Here is a 16,326-nt window from a genome sequence, read left to right on the forward strand (position 1 = left end):
TCTCCTTAAAAGGCATGTCTGGGTCAGCTGGGTGGAAACTTGTTATTAATGCCACACGTTTTCTGTTTGAGTGGGTCATCTGTGTATTTAAGTGCCTGTTGATGCTGTGTTGAATTCTTTGAGTTGGGGGGGCCGGCCTTCATCTCCAGGAAGGGAGGGAGGGGGCATATTTGGCATTTTTCTGGAGGCATTTCAGTCCGTTTCGAGGTGTATTCCTCTGGCGTTGACATCTTCTATGCGATTTCCATGGGGCTCATATTGAGGTCAGTGGAAGGTCGTACGGCGGACCACACACAGGCACACCTTTCCTCCAGGGTGTTCTGACCCAAATATCAGCCGACATAAGCTGCAGAATCTGGTAAGAAAAGAAAAAAACGTCCTCACACTACAGCCGTGATGAAACGCCTCCCCCCTACCAAGTCGACCTCAATAGCGTCAATAAAAGACTCCATGTTGACCCAGCGTCTCTCATCCAGCACCAGAGTTTGGCCCAACTGTTGATGTTTTGAACTCCACGTGTCCTTTAGCTTGGCCTCTGTGGCTTTACAGTCACTTCTGCCTCAGAGTTTAAAATATTTGGCCCTGTTATTTGCAGTTAGACGGACCCTGACCGGCGCGTCGGCGGTTGGGAGTTCAGCGGTCCGTTGAGGTCGCTGAGAGGTTGTAGATGAAAAAGAAGGGAATGATTCATTTTACTCTGAACTAGGGGTGGATCGGTTCACAAAATCCACGGTTCGGTTCGGTTCACGGTTTCGTGGTCACGGTTTTCGGTTCGGTATATGTTGATTGTTAGGAAAATCCACTGTCTTGTAAAGTACAACGCCTATGTATAAACCCTGTGAACGTTTACTTTAATATGACATATAAAAAAAAAAATCCCCATCATCATCCAGCAGATGTTCAGTTTCTGCCCAAATATTTCCTTTCTGTTGTGGATTTTTGTAACAGGAATAACTAGGATCACACATAGTTTGCATGAACTCTGTTTGTTCTCTGCTTCCAAACTCATCTCTTCATTCATTCCTGCAATAAGAATTTTCTTTTGAAGTTGTGAGATGCGCTCTAGAATCTCACAACTTCTTCCTGGTCTGTTGAAGCAGCAATAGTCTGCATCCAGTTATTTATTTAATTGCTCTTATTTTTTGGATATATACGAACTATGCTCTAATTTCTAGTTACCGACCTGTTTTTACTATAATTTAATTTGACAAACCGGGTCTTCTGTACATTATTTTTCCTGTTTGGTGCGATTGCAATTGCGGGTCTTGATCTGGACTAACCGGAGCGGAGCTAAAAATAGTTCAGTTCCGTATTTTGTCGGTGAAGGACGGAGAAGACGTACGAGGACAGAGAAATAGCGGAGGATGTGGAACGGCTCTCATTGATTTACATGACAGAAAAGTACTCCGCACGTGAGCGGAGCGGAGCGCTGCCTGACGGAGTATGTGGAATCTGGGGGTAAAGGAGGACAAATACACGTCCGGCTGGAAGCAGCGCAGGACGCCGGACAGTGCAATGAAAATCTGGACTGTACGCCTTAAAGCCAGACATCTGGCCACCCTACATCCAACTCCTGTTCTTTCCCACTCGCCATACACACAGAATTCTCCACAACAACTGATTTTTTTCTGCTACACCCGGCTACGCTGCTTCGCTTCTTCTTCTTCTTGTTTACTACTGGTGGTTGACTTTGGTCGCAGTACCGCCACCTTCTGTTCTGGAGTGTAAATGCTTCGCCTATGAGGAAAAGGAGCAGCGCATGAACCGAACGCAACACACGCGAATCGAACCGAGACAGTAGAAATGAACGGTTCGCACGGTTTTCATAAACCGTTCCATCCCTACTCTGAACCCAAACCTTGACTGAGGCCCCGTCCACACGAAGTCAAAACGAACACGAAACGCTAATATTTTCCAGAACGTTTGTCGTAAAGACGGAGACGTAAAATAAATGTGATCGTCCACACGAATGCATGAAAACGCTGCAAAATGTATGCCAGGCCTGTAAGTGGCGCTGTGGTGCCAAAGCAAAAATAGGCGACGAAATGTTGGTCATGCGCACTAATATTTATACATGGTTGCCCTGCGGGTCCATTTTCGTGGTTCAGTCAAATTCAGGTGCTGAACTATGTGGTCGATATTGCTCTGTTCTTCCTGGAGATATTCCAGAAGAAGAAGATTCTGTTGTAAGCCCGACAGCAGGGTGAGTAGCATGAGCAGCAACCATTCAACACAGTACGGCGCCATTGTTGTTGTGATACTGTGTCGCGCATGCGTGTTTACAGGCGACGCTATGACGCATGCGTGTAACAAAAAAAATGCGGTTAGAGCTTAAAGATGGAAACGCGAAAACGGCGTTTCAAAATCTTCCCACTCTGAAGGCTGAATAAAAAAAGATCGTTTACAGACCCCCGAAACGCCGGCTTCGTATGGATGAGAGGCTGGTTTGGTGAAAAATGTGTGTGTCTAGGCCAGGGTTTGACTTCGTGTGGACGGGGCCTGATTTGATCTCCCTCAAGGTAAAGTTCTGGTTCCAACAGTCCTCATGGGTTCATTGCAGGTTTGGACCATTTTTAATCTTCAGTCATTCTTTCTGCCATCTAGAGGTTTAGCTAAATTAATTAGATTATTAACAACTAAGAAGTGAGTTTGAGTGTTTGTTTTTTTGGTGGTTGTTGGACGCGTAATAATTACTACAGAAACCAAGGAGTGTCAAAAATGTGACGATGTTTAAGCGTCCCCAGTTCTTTTTTCTTTTTTCTTTTTTTTTTGATGCCCATAAGTCACAAACTGAAATATTTTTTTTTTTTTTAATGATTTTATATCAGATTGTTTACAAATGGAGCTGGGTGACACATTAAGGGCTGCAACTAGCATCTGCTAGCCAATGGCCGCTTCCCAATATGTGTACTTTTGCGTTCTCATGTACTCGTGAAACGTGATCACCCTCAACCCTAGTGCTGTTCCAATCCCTATTTACCCAGCATGCATCAGAGCAGACTTGTCCGTTCTTGAGACTGACAGCTGTCCCAGCATGCACTGCGGCCGCATCAGCTTCCAGGTTGGCGCTCACAGAGCTCAGAGTATTACGTTAAAAGTTCTCTTTTCTGTTAATGTTTTTCTATAAAAGTATGTTTTAATATAATTTGAGGCGAGAATATTATGATTTTATGCGTCACTATAAGGTCCATTTACAGATTTAGTGCGTTATTTCAAAAAAACTTTCCGAAGTTGAGAGGACCAAGGCAACCAGCGGACCGCCGAGGCTAACGGCAGCAGCCCTCTATCAGCATAGCTGTGTGTGAAGGACCGCTGGCTATGATGGCGAGTTTTTTGTTTTATTTGGCAAAATGTTCATTTGATTTATGTTTATTTCACTGTGTTAATCATTATTCCCCCTTTAAATGAAAAAACTAAGAATTTATTACTATCTAGCGCAGGGGTTTTCAATGTTTTTCCAGGCCAAGGACCCCAACAGAGTTCCCGCGGGTCCTTAAAAAGTCTTAAAAGGCATTTAATTCTTCAAAATAAAACTAAGGCCTTAATTGGTGTTAAAATGTCTTAAATCAGTCTTTCGTAGGTCTTAATCTTTAAAACATCATAAATAGGATTATTTTTATTACGATTTATTTTTGTAATCTAAATAAAACGTTTAAATTGACAATTTATTATGTTTTTTTTTTATTAGAAAAAAAATAACGGCTCGCCATTATTGATTCCGTCCCGATAGCGGAACCAATAAAAGCGTTGCGGCCGGGACATTAACTTTTTTTCTGGAAAATATGAGCAAGTGTAAATGTAACCAAAATTGTCTCCAGCCAAGAGTTTTCTCCGTGGCTAAAACCAGGGAACATACATGAGGCTCAGTGGATTTTATGCAAGAAGTCATTCAAGCTCAGAACGATGGGAATTAAGGCAGTGGAGTCGCACATGCGAAGCACGAAACACAAAGCGTCAAAATGGAGTTACAGAGAAACAGCCGGTATTTCTCAGTTTAGTTCCACCCTTGTCTCTGCAACGCCTCCACTTATCACCAAATCAAACATACTAAGAAAACCATACAAAGAAAAATAGCTGCAAAAAAGACTTAGCACTGGTTATGTTGTGGCTTTAAAACTGATTTGTTTTGTTCCCTGCTAAAACAAAGTTTGTGAATTCAGTTAAATAATTGTTCAAATATATCTGTTATTTGTGTGTTTTTGGCTTTCTTCCTGTATGGGAAGCTTTTCAACATTTGAAACATTAGTGCAGTGGTTTATGTTATAATAAACCTTTGGGTTAAGTTGTCGCAAGCAGGTTTTTCTTGTGTTTGTTGTTAATTTGATCTTAAATTTTTATTTCAAGTGGCATTAAAAAGTCTTAAAAAGTCTTGAATTTAACTTGCCTTATGCTGTAGGAACCCTGCCCAAACTGATGGCGAGATGGAGCAGGGACTGCTTAAATATATTGTATGAATTAGTGTTCTATCAAACTGGTTCTATAGTCACTCTATTACAGATGGAGTAAAGTAACTAAAGTAATCCCTCTCTGGGATTATTAAAGTATTTCTGATTCCCTGTTGATGGGACAGGTGTTATGAATGAAACTGTGTCCAGTTTGAAAGAGCTCCTGTGTGTCGCTGAATGTGAGCATTGATGACTGAAAGACATCTTCTGCTTTCATTTATCTGTTTACTACAGTCTGTTCAATTAATGTTAATGTGGATTTAAAGACATTTCTAGCGGTGGGAAAAATTGCAGGAGGGAATATATAAAAAAAAAAAGTGTAATCAACCAAAACTTTTGCAACCCCCCCATACAGTACCACCGCGGACCCCCTATGGGTCGCAGACCCCTGTTGAAGACCTCCGATCTAGAGACTATGAATAACAGGAGGTGAAATGCAGCTCCAGACTAGCTTTGAATGTGGTGATGTCATCAGTACGCTTCTGTTCAAATTGACCCATCTTTATGCTGCGTGCTCCGTTCTTCCTGAGTCCAGACTTTCCTGTGTTCTTCTCAAGAACATACTTGGAGAGGACACGAGTCCGTACCCTTCTGAATTGAGAAATTACCAATCTTTTGGGTTCAGGTGGGTCTGTATGAACTCTTGGTTTCTTGATATTGGCTCACTGAAGAGACACCTGGCGAGGTCTTCTCCTGCTGTACCTGCAATGTTCCTTATGTTGGACCTTTGATAAAGGTATTCTACACGCCTTGGTTGGAACCAGGGTTTGTTTTAAAGCTGCTGTTTCCTGTTTATCGCTGGAACCGGTCTGTCCGTTCTCCTCTGACGTCCACATGCGCTCTCCATCTCCACAGCCACAGCGGCCGGTTACAGCACCTTTTGTTTTGTGGGTGAAGGTCCAGCAGAGTATAGAATCCACTGATCAGAACAAGATCCATTCCTTTTGATTCGTCTCATAGAAAACCAAGAACGATGAGACCAGAGGCTTCCTAAATTGGAGAAAAACTAGGGATGCGCGATATTGGGATTTTGGCCGATATCCGATATGCCGATATTTTAAAACTCATGTAGCCGATAACCGATATCGATACCGATGTTAAAGCTGGACAAAAATAAGTAGTCATTGAAAATAGCAGTTTTGTTATCCATTTCTGACACTTTGAAAAATAATATACTCAAATATATTTTCATATGCTGATATCAAATAGATTTTTAAAAACGCGGTATCGATCTATTTTACTTTCAAAATCTCGTGAAATTTCATCGTTCTGTTACAAACTCTCGTGATATTTTGCAAATTCTTGTGAGATTTTGTTAGTAAAATAGATCGATACCGCGTCAATATATCAACATATAAAAATATGGCAACATTTTGTGAATTTTCGGGGGATTTCGTAGCATAACAATGACATATAGCAATATTTCATTAGTAAAAGAGATTGATATGGTGTTTTTAAATGGCAATATATCAGCATATGAAGAGATTGGGATATTTTAATAGATCAATAGTTTTTCCCTCGTCTTTAGATGTTTTTAAGTCTGTAAAAAAGAAGTTTTTGAGGAAGAAGAAGAAGTAGTATATATATATTTTTTTTAGACTTTAGAAACTCAGAAGCTGATCAAATATCGGGTTAAATATCGGAGGGGTGGCCGATGTCCGATATTCAGTTTTAAGGCCGATACCGATAGGGGGCCGAATATATCGTGCATCCCTAAGAAAAACAACTTTAGACCATCAGGATTTGTTGCCCAGTCTCTTTTCTTCCCATCAGACTGCCTGATTCTGATGTTCTCCATGAACTGTAGAAGGAATTTCCTCCCTCTTATTCTCACACATTAGATTTCTTGTCCACATTGTGGCTAAATGAAAAAAATCCTCTTGCAGCTTATTTTTCTTGTGATCATGAAAACATACATGTTTTCAGGGAGAGGAATGTTGGTGATCTGCAGCAGCACCCTCATTCTCTCTAGTCCTGAAAATAAAATCATATGGTTGGTTTCTGTCCCAATGCGATTGTCTGACTGAAGCAGGGCAAAGAAAATAGACTTAGTAAAATGCTGCTTTTAATTGCAAAGATAAAATGTATTAGTGTGAATTTTTGATTCAATAGCTGAGGGAGATTTGGGTTTAAATAAGCATATTTGAGTATTCCTGACTTTCTTGAGCCTGATAGATGGCACCAAAACTGAGGGGGAAAAAAAGAAACATGGTTCCTGTGGATTAAATTAGTCTTAACTAATTATTATTTAAAAAGATGGATGTGTTCAATTTAAACCAGTGCTATTAAACTTTAGTAAAACCTGACGTTATCCAATGAAAAGGGTCGCTATCAATTAAACTGTAACGTGAGCTGTATGTGCCTTTCATTATTCTCAGACTGAACGTTGCTGTCTTTCACGTTCCTTCTTCTAAGCTGATCTGCTCAGTTCACAGTTCACTAAAATTATGAACGTTTTCATTGAATTTTGGTTAATTCTCAGCACTGGTTATACTTCCCCATTTTATTTCTTCTACTTAGTGCTGCATTGGATATTTATTAAGGGATATCTGGATAACAGGGACAGAAAAGTATGGCGGAGCATTAGTGCCAGGCTAGAGGATTGGATTTTTTATTTTTTTTTTTAGAACAAAGTCCTAATATTATGAGAATAAAGTTGAAAAATAACGAGAATGAAGTCATCACACCACAACCTGTTTCAGAAAGAAAGCTTGGAGCTCCGCCCAGCAGATGACGGCCGACCAGCTCCACCAATCAGCAACCTGAGTCCACTTTGACATCCTGCCCAGTTTGATGCTGCTGCTAAAAGATTTCCTGATTCTTCAAACCGATGCTAAAGTATAACTTCACATGATGCTCCACATTCCTCATTATAGGGAAGAAAGGGATTCTTGGAAGAGTTGACATAAAATACAATTTTATTTTTGTAATTTTATGACTTTATTCTTGTAATTTTATGACTTTATTCTCGTAGTTTTATGACCTTATTCTCGGAATTTTATGACTTTATTCTCGTAATTTTATGACTTTATTCTTGTAATTTTATGACTTTATTCTCGTTGTTTTATGACTTTATTCTCGTAATTTTATGACCTTATTCTCGTAATTTTATGACCTTATTCTCGTAATTTTATGACCTTATTCTCGTAGTTTTATGACCTTATTCTCGTAATTTTATGACCTTATTCTCGTAATTTTTAGACCTTATTCTCGTAATTTTATGACCTTATTCTCGTAGTTTTATGACTTTATTCTCGTAATTTTATGACCTTATTCTCGTAGTTTTATGACCTTATTCTCGTAATTTTATGACTTTATTCTCGTAATTTTATGACTTTATTCTCGTAATTTTATGACCTTATTCTCGTAGTTTTATGACTTTATTCCCTTAATTTTATGACTTTATTCTCGTAATTTTATGACTTTCAAACAATGAAGAAAATGGATGTGTGAATTGAGCCAACACAGCAAGCGTTAGTGCGCCACCTACTGGTCGAGAGGACTTAAGACTTGAAGGTGATGGCAATTTATGTTCTCTCAGGCTTGTGGTTCATAATGGTTTATTTGAGTGTTTTTCTTCTGTTTTTAGCACAGTCTGAACTTTGGGTTAATTTCTTAGAACTCCATTAATATTTTCCAGTTTTGATGCTCATTGAATTTTGAAATAGTTTGGAAGCTTGACTCTTTAACCTCTCTGGAATTAAGCTGGGGAAGTTTCTCAGTCATCCAGGTCAGAGTCATTCCAAAAAAAGTTAAAAATCAATCCACTGGACTTTGTTTCTGAGTTTGAAGACGATTCTCTTCCATCCAGGGGCTTTTTCAATTGAAAATATCAGAAATAGAGTTGAGTTTCAGGTTTTATCCAGCAGCCCAACAAAGCCTGGTTTTAGTTTAGAAAACATGCCAATTGAAACGGACGAACGGGTCCCCCCCTTTGGAATGGGGGTCATTTGGCTTCTTTTGTTACCCTGCAATGCCCCACCTGTCACTGAAAGTAGGGGCGTTAAAGGGAATTAATTGTTGGATTTTTGGCACCTATTAAAAAACCCCAGTTTCTGTTTTTCCCTGTCGATGATCAGTTGCTTGGATTTCCCTGAGGCGGGGGTGTACCTAGTTTCTTCCTTATAACCGTGTGATTTTATATCTGTTGAGACAGATGTTCTCTGAAACAAAGGAAAAGCTTGATGCTTGTGGCATTTTCTCCTTCTGGTAATACTTTTTATTCATAGTTATGACTTTTGGTGTCCATCTGCTTCCTTAACGCCTCCCAGGCAGTTCAAATAAAGTATAAAAAAGGAAAGTTTTGAGCAATTACAGACATTCTTGGCTTCGAATCTTTCTTATCCTGTGTAACTTACAGATTTGCTGCCTTTCCAACTCTAGGTGTGGACCACGGAGGAATGTGCTTGAATGAGTGTTTTATCCCTCCTGCCAGCCGTTTGCATCTGTACTCCCAGCCATGCCAAGCATTAAAGTCACAGAAGCCCTTAAAAGGAAACAATAGCGGCCTATCAATTCTGCTCTGCCAGTCATGGAATGACTTCACTCCTGCATGGGCAGAGTCCAGCATGCACACAAAACAAGGAAGTGTTTGGTAATCGAACCTGGAGGCTTGGTGCGCATAAGAATAAAAAAAAAAAAAAAAGTTTTAATACAGTAGTTTTATACAATCAACCTTAGAAGCAAAATAGGAGGAAGGTTCAGCAGTATCACTGTTAAGTGCTGAGGGTTTAAAGGAGAAGTCCGCTCACATTCAGAATACAAACTTCTGAAACTACCCTGAATATGAAATTATTTCCTGCTGTTTAAAGTGTTTTTACTTCAGGATAATTTTCATGTGAATGTGCTTTACTGGAGGCATCCATGTTTGTCAAAGAACACTACTGCCACCTACTGGTTTGTGACGTCACGGTGCGGTATCGGCTGTTGATCAAGTCCCAGTGCTGTATCTGGTGTTTGTCACAACGCGCTATTATCCAAGTCATCTTGAAAACATTCTTCTTCCAAATGTTGGCTACATATTACGGGTTTTTTCTCTGGCCAGAAGTTCGATGGCAAATCCTCCCTCTTCAAGTTGGCGATCCAATACGTAGGACGGCCTTACGTAAACATACCACCAGAATGATTGACAGTTAGGAGGAACACTTATTTAGATGATCCACCCAGAAATAAAAGATTGTCCTCTATATAGGGGTGTAAATCACACCCATCATGGCGATTCGATTCAGTATCGATTTCCTGACCCAACGATTCGATTATTTTCGATACTCAAGAATACACCACGATACGATTCGATTAATTGGTAAAATCTTTTTTTTTTTTTTACCTTACAGGCTAGACAATGTTTCACATTTGAAATAAATCAATGAAAGCTGTAATATTATGCATTTTTTTGAGAAACAGCAGCAAATAACAGAAGTGAAGTTGCACTCCACTTATTCCTATTAAAACCTCATTCACTGAAAAATAATAATACCCCTGCGTTATAGATTCCGCAAGGCTTTGCATCAGAAAATACTGCATTAAATCAGTGCAATGAGTGCAATGCAATACCTCAGCTCCAGACGTCCCGCCCCCTCCACAGACGCTCCGCTGCTCCTCTCCCACATTGTAGCTGACCGCAGACAGGGCCGCAGACAGGAGGCCGGATTGTTTTGTTTTTATGACCGAAATTGCGGAAAAGAACTCGTGAAGTTTGACCCGCTAGAAGAGCGAGGTGCGCGAGAACGCTGGGACCCTTTTTCCACCTGAATCTCCGCTCTTTTTGGCCCTCATGTCCCTCTGTCGTTGGACTAAACTCGCCCCCACTTCCTCGCCGCCTCGGCCGTATCTAGACCCACAGCGTGTAGCTCAGACCACGCTTCAATATTGAGCATAATTTAAAAATGTCTGTGTCAAGCTCACTGCAACACACTGCTGCAGGAGTATAACCAGGAAGCGAGGTAGGAGGGCAAAATAGGTTAGCGCCACCGCAGCACGGGAGGAAGAATTACACCCAGGAGCAAATGGATAAAAATAGACCGGAGGGAAAAAAAGACATGAATCGATTCTCTTGCGGACGTAGTGATGCATCGGATCGTCGGCTGTTGGATCGATGCATCGATACAAAACAATTATTATTTACAACCCTACCTCTATACCTTTAAATCAAAATTTTGGTTTGAAAAAAACAACAACAAAACAATATATTTTTGGTGGAATCACATCCCTTTACAACAAGCTACCTAATCAGAAGGCGGTCTGTTCCTTTTTAAAGTCTGTTCAGATGCTATTAAATTAATTGTAGATTTGAAGTTGACTATTATCTCAAGTCTTTTGATATATTATAACTATTTTCTCATTTTATGATGAGCTTTCAATGGGCTTCAAACACCCTCTATCTTTTGTGCTGACTTTCTGAAAAACTGAGAGTGGTTGTTGTGATAACCTGTTGTCTTTTGGGCGTGTTGTGGCCTCTGATTCGGGGGGAAAAGATCTTTCTTGATCTGTTTTGTCTGTTAGATCAGCAGTCAGGGCCGATCAGGATGAACGTCTGATCAGATCTGTCAGTTCAATATCTGGATGCGTCTAGATCAGGGGTCACCAACGCGGTGCCCTCAAGGACCACATGGGGGCCCCTTAGAGTCTTCTAAATAAAGAACAACCCGCCAGTGGGCTAAGTTTGAAATTTTATTTTATTCTGTTGCTCTTCTTTTTAATCATTTAATCACAGATTTCAAAATGACAATGTCTAAATAAACTTAGAAGTTAACAGAAACAATAAAAATATGGTAATGATGAACAAAGTTTAGGCTAACGCTAACCCTTGCAGCTCATGGGTCAGTAATGGTCGCCCTTCCTAGGTCTCGGTACCCTTGAAGTGACCCTCAGCCTTAAAAAGGTTGATGACCCCTGGTCTAGATCAAGGGTTCCCAAGAGTTACTAGCCTCGTGTGACCATCCTGATCTCGTGAGCTTTCAAGGTTTCACTCGCTAATCAGTCTGGAGACTCTCCGTTAAAGAAAATTTGGACCCGTTCACCAAACGAACATCCAACCAGCGTTGGCTTTGAGGCGGGTTGAGGTGTGACGCAACGAGAAGCGCGACAGTTCAGTCTAAAGAACATGGTGGCTTCAGCCGATGAAACTAGCGTTAGCGTGGCTATCGAGCAAGTTTTATGGGAGCAAGTTTTACCCTGCTCTAGGCTGATATTTTCCCTGTAAGCTCGGCTAACCTCTATCAGGGCTGCTTTTCGTGTCTCCAGGCAAAACCTGAAAGTCCCAGTCTGGCTTCAAGCTCTGATCTCTGATGCGATGACCCCGTTTGCATCCCTGAAAGGCTCGCAGAGAGCCTCATGAACATTCCTACGCTAAATGTTTGAAGGGAGTTGTCCTGATGAAGTGAAAGCCGGCGATATCCAACACATGTTGCGTCTCCTAGACTGTGCTGAGTTGACGTGCTTGGCTGTCCCTCTGCAGCCCTGCTGTGTGACGAAGCCACCAAAGCTGTTCTGTGACATTGTTAGCTGTCACTGGCTCTGAATAATGAGGAGCTGCCCGTAAATCGATGGCAGCGTGGGAATGTCCCGGCCGTTTGTTTCTTTTAGAGCGAAGCTATTAAATATTAGGGCAGGTTCTTCAGGTTCATTGTGAAGTTGAGGAGGTAAATGGTTTTTCCATGCGACGGCTTCATCAGCTTGAAGGCAGAGTTTTTTCCTCACCTTGCTGCGCTGCTGGAATGCAAATGGCAGCAGGAGGAATGCTGTTTGCTGATCTCAGTAAGTGAAAACTATTTTCTGATCCTCCATCTTTTTATAACCACTTCCATGATCTAAATAACCTTTATTCGTCTCTCTCTTCACAGTTTATCCATTTTTTCCCCCCATCTTTCGCTGTTTTCTGGGTCTCGCTCTGCGTTCTGTTCACTGTGTTTGATTTGGGCATTCCTTTCCTCCTTAGCAGACAAAACAACCACAGACCCTGCTGGACTGCAGCCCCTAGCACACACACACACAAACACAGGCCTGCACACACAGGAAATGGGCTCCCTTGCAAACGAGGCCCGCCTGGCCACTGAAAGCCAGGATGGGATTTAAGGCCATGAAATGTTCTCCACTGAAAGAAAATGGAACATTAGGTCTTTGCTTCCTCTTCCTTCATGCTCTCACTTGTTATCTGTCTGAAAATGTTTTCCTTCCTGCACCCGGGTTAACGGTTCAGTCTGTCATGAGGTGGTTCTTTCTTTTCCAGGCTTACTCGCTCCATTGATCGTCTTTGCTGCAGTTGCAGCGTTGTTTTGGGCCTGAACACGCAGAGCGTGGTTGGTACATGTCAGGACTAGAAGTGGACAGAAACTGTTCTAAGGTGTGATAGCTGCTGTGCTTTAAGCAGGGATCGGAGGACAATGCGAGACGCCGTTGGGGGGGTCTGGTTTACTTCAGGCGGGGGTTCTGTGGAGTAATGGGCCGTTGTCATCCTCACCTGCTGCAATTAGCACTCTGAGTTAGTCCAACCAAACACTGAGTTCATGGGGTTTAACAAACCTTCACGCTGAGCGGTGAGATTTCCTTTGGTTCCCGTTGTTACCAGGCTGAGGAAATATCCCTGAAGTCAGAACCAGGATCGGTGAGGATCCATCAATACTACTGCCTAACGATGCGCCTATTGACCCAGAATTTATTAATACTGATGATTTTGATCAAAGAAAACAGCTTGAAAAAATAAAATAGTAAAAATCGACCTACACAGGGTTTTAAAGGCCCATTCACTGGAAAAACCATCTAGAAATAACTCAAAATGTCTTAAATTAAGTGTATTTACCCTCAATTTGAGTAGGTAATTTAGATAGTTTGCCAATGGAATGAGAATTTTTAGTCTTAAAATAAGATAATTGGATAACATGCACTTTAAATAAGACAATGCAATTGTGTTTTCTTATTTTAAATGTAAATTGTGTTGTTCCATTGGCAAAATGTCTCTTTTACCTCCTAATTCCAAGAACAAATACACTTATTTTAAGAAAAAATGACTTATTTAGATTTCCATTTTTTTTCCAGTGTACAAATTATTCAGTAGCCTTTCAAATCCAAAGATTCATTTTAGCAGAAACTCGGCTTAGAGCCGCAAATTCTAATGCGCTTTAAATAAAACCCGATCTATAATTTTAGTGAAATATCTGCAAGTTAAAATCTTTTTCCATCTTAAACAGCAAACCATTTTTATATATCATATTTCTAGTTTTTAACATTTTGTGCCAGAATTGCAATAATAAACACAAAAAATTATAATAAATAGCATAAAAATAAATAAAGTATCAGAAATGATACAAATAATTTATCTAATTTAAATGATTAAAAATGTATGTTTTTTTTTTTTATTTGCCAATATTCAGTGACAAAGCTAGGTTAAACATTATTGTTATTTAAATTATTGAATTTTTCTATCATTTATTTCATGGTAACAGAGATTTTCTTTTATAGGATACTGTTTTAGGGAAGAAGCGCATATATACCAATATGATAAACACTGGTTTAATAGCCAAAAACTAAACTGTGCTCTAAGAGAAGAAGAAGGAAAAAGAAAACAAGAGCGCGCACCAGTGAGTAGCGGATATGTTGTTCTTCGTCTAAATCCGAAAACGTCCACATCAGTAGCTACACATCGCCGTGATTTTATAAGAGGGAGTTTCCTGCATTTAAACAAAAAATAAATAATAAAAAAGAAAAGGCAGTATTCTCGCTATCATGCAGTGAATTTCAGGCCCTGAAAACTATGGTTTAAAGATACTCGACTTCCAATCTGATTCAATTTAAGCTTTTTTTCTTTTTCTAAGAATGGTTGAAATTAGGTCTGTGTTCAAAAAATCTATTTAGAAATCTGAATCAATTCTTATATTAATTCCTACTATTTTGACAATTATTAAAGGGGTCATAGAATGCAAAACTGAGTTTCCATCGTCATAGATGAATAACGATGGTTCAGTGGGTGAAATGGACGTGCAGAGAAGTTCAAACCCCATCGACACCTCATTTCTTTGCAAATCTCACAATTCTAAACTTCCACCATAAAATGGGTGAATCCAAACGAAGCCCCAAGTTGACGTAAACTCGGGGATGTTGCCTTATTTGGTTCTGGCCTGCACTTTTATAACGCTGCTGGGCCGCTGACTGACTGGACCAGACCTCAGCAGAGAGCCATGAGCCTTTGTTTCAAAGAACATCTGTCTCAACAGATGTAAAATCACACGGCCTCCCGCCTCAGGGAAACCCAAGCAACTGATCATTGACAAGGAAAAGGAGAAACTTGGGATTATTAAAAGGTGCCAAAAATGTAGCCATTAATTCCCTCTAACGACCCCCCCTTTCAGAGACTTAGACAGGTATGGGGCATTGCAGGCTAACAAAGAAGCTAAACGACTCCCATTCCAAAGGGGTGAACTCATTCGTCAGGTTCTATTTGCATGTTTTCTAAACCAAAACCAGGCTTTGCTAGGCTGCTGGATAAAACCTGGAACTCAACGCCATTTCTGACGTGTTGAATTGAAAAAGCTTCCTGGATGGAAGAGAATCGTCTTCAAACTCGGAAACAAAGTCCAGTGGATTGTTTTTTAACTTTTTTTGGAATGACTCTGACCTGGATGACTGAGAATCTTCCCCAGCTTTATTCCAGAGAGGTTAAAGAGTCAAGTTCCCAAACTATTTCAAAATTCAATGAGCATCAAAACTGGAAAATATTAATAGAGTTCTAAGAAATTAACCCAAAGTTCAGACTGTGCTAAAAACAGAAGAAAAACGCTAAAATAAACCAATATGAACCACAAGCCTGAGAGAACATAAGACTTGAAGGTGATGGCAATTTAAGTCCTCCCAACCAGTAGGTGGCGCACTAACGCTTTTCATGTTAGCTCAGTTCACACATCCATTTTCTTTATTGTTTGAAAGTAAAAAAACTACGAGAATAAAGTCATACAATTACGGGAATTATTATTACTGTATAAATCTTCGAACTCTACGCCATTTCTGACATTTTGAATTGAAAAAGCTTCCTGGCTGGGAAGAGAAACCTCTTCAAACTAGGAAACAAAGTCCAGTGGATTGTTTTTTTTTTTACTTATTTGCAACAACAAAAAAGACTGCTTCAAACCATTTTATGGTTTCCCCTCATATTAGTGTGAATGCAGACAGCTGTGAATGAAGGTAATTAGGCCACTATAGCTGCTGACTGGTAGCTCTGTGACACAGAGAATAAAGCTTTGGTTTGTCCTGTTGATTGAACTAAGAACTCCAGCTGTTGCACTCTGTGGGAGTGAAGGTCGAGAAGAAGACGGATGTTTGTTGTTTGTTTCGGTTACATGTTTCTGCCTGGATGGGAGAGCATCCACCTCAAGGATGGCTTCACATCCTTTGCCTACGAGGCTTCATCTGAGCTCCAAAATATGTGACAAGTCTCACACACAAACACAGACACGTATGTGTGTGTTCTGGTGCTTGGCTGAGCGCTTCGTGGCAGGATGGGCTTGTAGCGTGAGAACGGGGAATGATTCAGCAGATCCAGACTGCTGATGTTGTGGGTCTGACTAAAGTGATGCAGCTGAGAGCGGAGCGGGACAGCTGTCTCCGCCGCTGAGAAGCTGAGACGTGCAGACGCAAAGAGGATGACCCGTAAAGAGGTGCTGAGACTGGCAGGAGGATCTACGAGCCTCGTGTTTCATGTCCATCACTTGTAACGTGATGAGTTCCTCTGAGGACGTCACCCGTCTCTCTGCTCTCTTAGGCAGTTTCCTGTAATCATTGCTCAATATTGCTGTTAATCCAATCCAACTTTATTTATAAAGCACTTTTAAATTCCTCAATTACCACAGGACTTGAATAAAAACAATAAAAGCATTGAATACATACATCAAAA

At 40.5% G+C, this 16,326-nt stretch overlaps 1 protein-coding gene across 2 annotated transcripts in view; it reads left to right on the forward strand.

The window, feature by feature from the left end:
• The window catches only part of luzp1 (leucine zipper protein 1), an 88,292-nt gene that overhangs the window by 21,802 nt on the left and 50,164 nt on the right, over window positions 1–16,326 (forward strand). The window contains exon 1 of one of the 2 annotated variants that reach the window (XM_038307043.1): window positions 12,178–12,200. The exons of the other annotated variant lie outside the window; for it this stretch is intronic. The gene's annotated coding sequence lies outside the window, so the exon portion shown is untranslated. Of the gene's footprint in view, window positions 1–12,177; window positions 12,201–16,326 lie in introns of those variants that run through there. 2 annotated transcript variants of the gene reach the window in all.

Source organism: Cyprinodon tularosa, unplaced genomic scaffold (genome assembly GCF_016077235.1).
Source record: "Cyprinodon tularosa strain WSP-4 unplaced genomic scaffold, ASM1607723v1 ctg6, whole genome shotgun sequence".
Classification (NCBI taxonomy): Eukaryota; Metazoa; Chordata; class Actinopteri; order Cyprinodontiformes; family Cyprinodontidae; genus Cyprinodon; species Cyprinodon tularosa.